The following is a 6000-nucleotide window of genomic DNA, read 5'->3' as shown; positions in this document are numbered from 1 at the left end:
CTCCCTCTCCCACTCCCCCTTCTTGTGTTCCCTCTCTCGCTGTGTCTCTCTCTGTCAAATAAATAAGTAAAATCTTAAAAAAAAAAAAAAGATTTTGTTTATTTATTTGAGAGAGAGAGAGCGCACATGAGAGGGGGAAGGGTCAGAGGGAGAAGCAGACTCCCCGCCGAGCAGGAAGCCTGAAGCGGGATTCGATCCCAGGACTCCAGGATCATGATCTGAGCCGAAGGCAGTTGCTTAACCAACTGAGCCACCCAGGTGCCCTGGGAGGAAGAGTTTTAAAATAGCCTTTGGGGCACAGGCCCCTCTTGGTTTGGGAGACCCTTGGCTGACCACGGTTAGACCAAATCTTTTGGAAAGGACCAGCATGGCCATAAAAGGCTGCCTCGAATGTACACAGATGGGAATTTTGCTCACTGGTGGTATCTTTAGGGACCAGATCCCCAACCCTGCTTGGTGTATAGACATGAACTGTACTGCTTTGAAAATTGTCTGTTTGTGGGGAGGAGAGTGCGCAGTGTACATGTGCATGTGAGTGTGTGAGCATGTGGGTGTGGTGTGCACGTGGTGCGAGCAGCATGCATGTATCCATGTTTTCTGTCCAGGAGTGTCCCCAGGGGATCAGATCTCTATTTGCAGGCAGGATGCTGAGGCCTATCTTCATTTCCTGTTGGCGACGAAGCCTTTAGGACTGGGTGGAGAGTGCTGAGCACCTCTAGACGATTATGCCGAGCCCCCTGGTGTCATTCCAGAAGGAGAAGGAAACCCTCAGGCTTTGGTCATGCATGGTTTCAGATAACTTGGCTTCTTCTAGCTTGTCGTGGGAGGAGTAGAGTTTTGTCTCTTGAAGCAGCCAGGCAGCCCCTCAACCAGTCACCCTAGAAAAGGGTGTAGAGAACGTAGATCCAGATCAGAGAGGCCAGAGGTTCTAGCTCTCTATCTGGGGAGAAGGAAAGAAGGCAGATGCCCAGGAGGGAGAAGGAGGCTACCAGTGGGGCTGGGGCTGGGACTTGGGCGTGGCTTCCCCCCGGTACGGTTATTGTCCGTGTCTGGGTTTCGGTTGGTTTGTCCAAACTTGCAGTTGCCTCCCCCTCTCGCCATGCCTCCAAGAACGCTGGGTTGACCACTGCAGCCTAGTCGTTGTCGGGGACATGGAAGGGCAACCAGTGTCCAGGCTTGGCACAGACCCCCGAGGGAGCTGATAGTCTCCCCCACACTGCCTCCTTCTTGAGGACTGTGGGACAGCACAGCACCACTTCCCAGGGACGCTAGCAGCCAAGTGAGAGAGGTCCATGCGGAGGAGAAAGTGACGCTAGGGAGCTAGGTGGTGGTGTAGTCACAGCCTCAGGCATTGATGGCCGGGGACCAGGTAGAAATAACTCCCCTTTCTCCCTACAGGACAGGCAAACACACCTTGAAAGCTGGAGCCTATATCCCATTACATAAAGCTACAGATAAGCCACTCATAAGCTATTTAGTGTATTGATCAGGACTCATTCAGTTGCAAGGGACCTGATTCGCATTACCCTTAGACAAAAAAGAAACATATTGGCTCACCTAACCAAGAAATTCAAGGGATTTGGGTGTGGCGAGATCTAATGGTGCCATGGGACCCTCTGTGTTTCTCCCTCTCATATCCACTTGCCTCTGACTTCATTCCCCAACAGGATCTTACTCTACTCAGTAGTAGGAAGATGACTCCAGGTTAGAGCACTGGTCTCGTAGGAAGATGACTCCCAGTGGCTCCAGGCTTACATGGCCAGAGAAGTTGTAATTCCGGAGAGGACTCTGTTTCAGAGTCCATGATAAAACTTCCAAAAAGTTTAGGGCGCCTGGGTGGCTCAGTTGGTTAAGCGACTGCCTTCGGCTCAGGTCATGATCCCGGAGTCCCTGGATCGAGTCCCGCATCGGGCTCCCTGCTCGGCGGGGAGTCTGCTTCTCCCTCTCCCACTCCCCGTTTGTGTTCCCTCTCTCGCTGTGTCTTTCTCTGTCAAATAAATAAATAAAATCTTTAAAAAAAAAAAAAAAAACTTCCAAAAAGTTTAAACTCATGGTGTTTAATAGAGAGAGACTGTGTCCCCCAAAGACAATGAGCGCACCTAGGGCATAGAGCTTTGTTTCTAAAATGCACTCTGCACAAAATGGAATTAGAACTCCATAGAGAAATGGCAGATCCCAAGGCTAAGCCTGGGAATGTACAAGATGAACCTAAAATATCTTTTTTTTTTTTTTAAAGATTTTATTTATTTATTTGAGACAGAGAGAATGAGATACAGAGAGCATGAGAGGGAGGAGGGTCAGAGGGAGAAGCAGACTCCCTGCCGAGCAGGGAGCCCGATGCGGGACTCGATCCCGGGACTCCAGGATCATGACCTGAGCCAAAGGCAGTCGCTTAACCAACTGAGCCACCCAGGCACCCCGATCCAGTCTTAGCATTTAAAGGGCTGCGCAGTGTGGTCTGTCCACTCACCTTCATTTACCCCACTCAGTGATTGCCATTTTTCATCCTGGAGAACGAGCGCTTGAGACTTTATGGCCCACATTTATCCTTCTGTTGGTTGCCTTAATCAAACGAGCTCCTTCCTGTCACTTAATCCCACTGTCCTCAACTCATACGTCCTGCAACATGGTCCTGCAAACATGAAGTACATGGCCTTGACGTGACAATTCATGTGATTTCCTATGTAATTGGGAAGGTAAGTCTGCCATCAAAAGAAAACAAGCAGGGTGCGTGGGTGGCTCAGTCAGTTAATCATCTGCTTTTGGCTCAGGTCATGATCCCAGGGTCCTGGGATCAATCCCCAGGTCGGGTCCCTGTTTAGTGGGGAATCTGCTTCTGCTTCTCCTTCTACCCCTCCTCTCCGCTCATGCTTTCTCTGTAGCTCTCTCATTCTGTCTCTCAAATAAATAAATAAAATCTTCAAAAAAAAAAAAGAATAAAAGAAAACAAATGATACGTTCAGGTGTTAAAAATGCCTGTGACCCTAGCTTATCTACACCACCACTGCATCCTCTACATGCCTCTCTCCGCCCCCACCAAGTTAGGTGAGAGTTATATGTATCCTGCCATTAGTGTTCAGGGTGTGAAAGAGAGGGGGGTGAGTCTTCCTGGCTAGTATCCCTCCGTGCTCAGCAAATTAGTCCCATGCTGACACCTCTGCCTTCCACTGTGTAGTCTGGCCATGTAACTGAATCACACATCCTTGCCTCTTTAGTCCTCTTTAGTCTCCTTCAGTCTGGAGCAGTTCCTTAGTCTTCCTTCCCTCGACTATCATGATCTTGATCCCTATGAGAGTACTAGCCAATTGTTTTGTAGAATGTTTTTCAATTAGGGTTTGCCTGATGTTTCTTTATGGTTGGACTACATGATGCATCTCTGGTGGGAATGTTGCTCAAGGACAGCTGTTCTTCTCCTGCGGCATCCTACCAGGTGGTGCGATTTTGATTTGTCCCATTACTGGTGATGTTCACTTCGTCACTTGATTAAGATGGTGTCAGCCAGGCTTCTCCACTGTGAATTACACTTTCCTTCTTTGTAACTAGTAAGTATTTTGTAACAATGTAAATATCCCATTTCTTCCTAAGCACTCAAGTGGTGTACTTATTTATTTATATCCAAATGGATTCATTGCTTATTTTATCCAATGGGTTATAATCTCTTACTCTCATTGTTTATTCTGGTGCTCAAATTTTCTGCAGATTTGGATTGTAAGAGCTCCTTCCAGCCAGCGTCTGTGGGCTTTTGACAAGTCCCCATCATTCTTAAGTGCCTCCTTGCCTTTTGGTTTAATAAGATATTTTAAGGGGTAAATGAAGGTGAGTGGACAGACCACACTGCACGGCCCTTTAAATGCTAAGACTGGATCGGGGTGCCTGGGTGGCTCAGTTGGTTAAACGACTGTCTTCGGCTCAGGTCATGATCCTGGAGTCCCAGGATCGAGTCCCACATCGGGCTCCCTGCTCAGCAGGGAGTCTGCTTCTCCCTCTGAACCTCCCTCCTCTCATGCTCTCTATCTCATTCTCTCTCTCAAATAAATAAATAAAAATCTTTTTAAAAAATGCTAAGACTGGACCATCTCAGTGTCTGACTTAGCTGGGAGTACATCCCAGCTGGCTTCTTGTTGCTTCCTCTCATCACCCTTTTAATCCTGAATAGCTCACCCTGACCGATCTGACCTACTCCTCAGCTTCCCCTGATGATGTCACTCCCCTCCAGATGGAAGGGATGACGTCACTCCCCTCCACCTAGGCTTCTCCTCCCAGCAGTGCTGCTGAGGCATATCCAACCTGACTCAGGCTCCAGGGTTCCACTTCCAGTGCAGATCCCGAGGAGACGTCCAATATCTAATCATGGAAACCCCAAAGCTGGGGAGGACTCTATGATGCAGGTGCCAGGAGGCCATCTTTTTTTAAATCTGAGATTTGTGATTTTGAACACGAGTCATGAAGCCTTTGGGAATCTGATAAAAGCTATGGACCCTTTGCCCAGGTAAAAGCACATTCACATAAGAATATAGGGGGTTCCCTGCATCTCATGAAGCCCATCCACAGAAAGTAGATTTGCATCTGCTTTCGGTAGAAAAGCATCCTATTTTTTAGAACCGTTGTTATATTCCTTGAAACATTCCAATGATCTGATGTTTTTCAACCTTAGGATGAACAGGGGTGTTTTCCCCCTTAATTACAGAGGAGTTTGTGTTGGGAGAAGACAGATCTAGTGGTAAATAAAGCCTAAGGCTTGTCTGGGAGAATGAAGATGAAAAGAATAGCTCAAGTCTCGTGTTTTGCCAGAAGGAGAAGGAACACGGCGTCCTCACGCTCAAGGCCTGTTCTAAACTTAGCCGGCTCCCGTGGTTCCAAAGTTGGCAAAATGAGCTCCCACCATCCTAATAAACACGCCGTGGTGCAGTGACTCACTGAGACAGCAGCCGTGTGTGAGATGGGGCTGCTTCTGGTCAGTGACACAAGGGATGGTGGGGGCCTGGGACTCCCGAACCAGCAGGATGTCCAGTGTAGGGCTGAGGATGGCCTGGGCACCAGCTGCCCTAAAGAGCCAGAAAGGCTTGCCAGTGACAGAGCCCAACTTCTCATCATACAGAGGAGAAAATGAAGGCCTGGGGGGCTGGGGAGCAAGGGAGGACCCGGTGGGATCACCCAGCAAGGAAGGGAGCCATCATCTTGGGGAGTTCATCTGATGGCACTTCATACCCATCAAGGCATGGAACAAGGCAGACTAGGAGGATGGCATTCCTAGATGCCAAGGGATTTCCCTGTGACCTTAGTCATCTGGACATTAATAGAAGGTGGCTTCCAGAAGGAGAGACAAGTAGTGCCCCTCTGCTCTGCCCGGCCTGCTGTGGTCAAGCTGACCTGGTCAGGCCATGTTGGAGGTCTGGAGTCAGCTCAAGGTGCTGCACTCCTGGAGAAGGTGGGCAGTTTGGAGGAGGTAGATGGACTTGGGGTTCACCACTGGATGGGAACGCGAGACAGATGAGCACAGTCGCTATCTCCAAAGCCTCGGTGAGCAGCCCACGTGTCGGGCCCCCTTTGCAGAGGTGCAACACAGCACAGACTCAGCGCGGGGGGAAGGGGCCTCCTGGGGCCGGGGGGCTGCTGCGGGGTCCTTGCAGAGGTCAGAAGAGGGATCACCCGAGCAGCAAGGGGAAAGTGCATCCGGGAAGGGGAGTGGGCGAAGGGGTCATTAAGCAGGTCTGAGAGGCCATGGGAGGCTGGGACAGAGGGCCTAGGCCAGGGAGGCGAGGGACTGGCCGGGGACCTGGGGCTAGAATGGTGCAGGGTATTGACCCTGCATAAGACAGGGAGGTGCAAGCTTGCTCTGGATGGGGAGTGGCCTCCTGGCACCTAGGGAGGTCAGAGGGCCCAATGAGGTGGGCTCTGCTGGGCATCATAGCAGAGGCATGAGTCACATTCCATGATGCCCTTGGGAGAGAACGAAGGCTAGTGGAAGGAGCTGGTAGAAGTCAGTCCAATATGAGGAAG

Source organism: Leptonychotes weddellii, chromosome 15 (assembly GCF_054177405.1).
Source record: "Leptonychotes weddellii isolate Sample4059 chromosome 15, ASM5417740v2, whole genome shotgun sequence".
Classification (NCBI taxonomy): domain Eukaryota; kingdom Metazoa; phylum Chordata; class Mammalia; order Carnivora; family Phocidae; genus Leptonychotes; species Leptonychotes weddellii.
Note: the sequence above shows the minus strand (reverse complement) of the source record.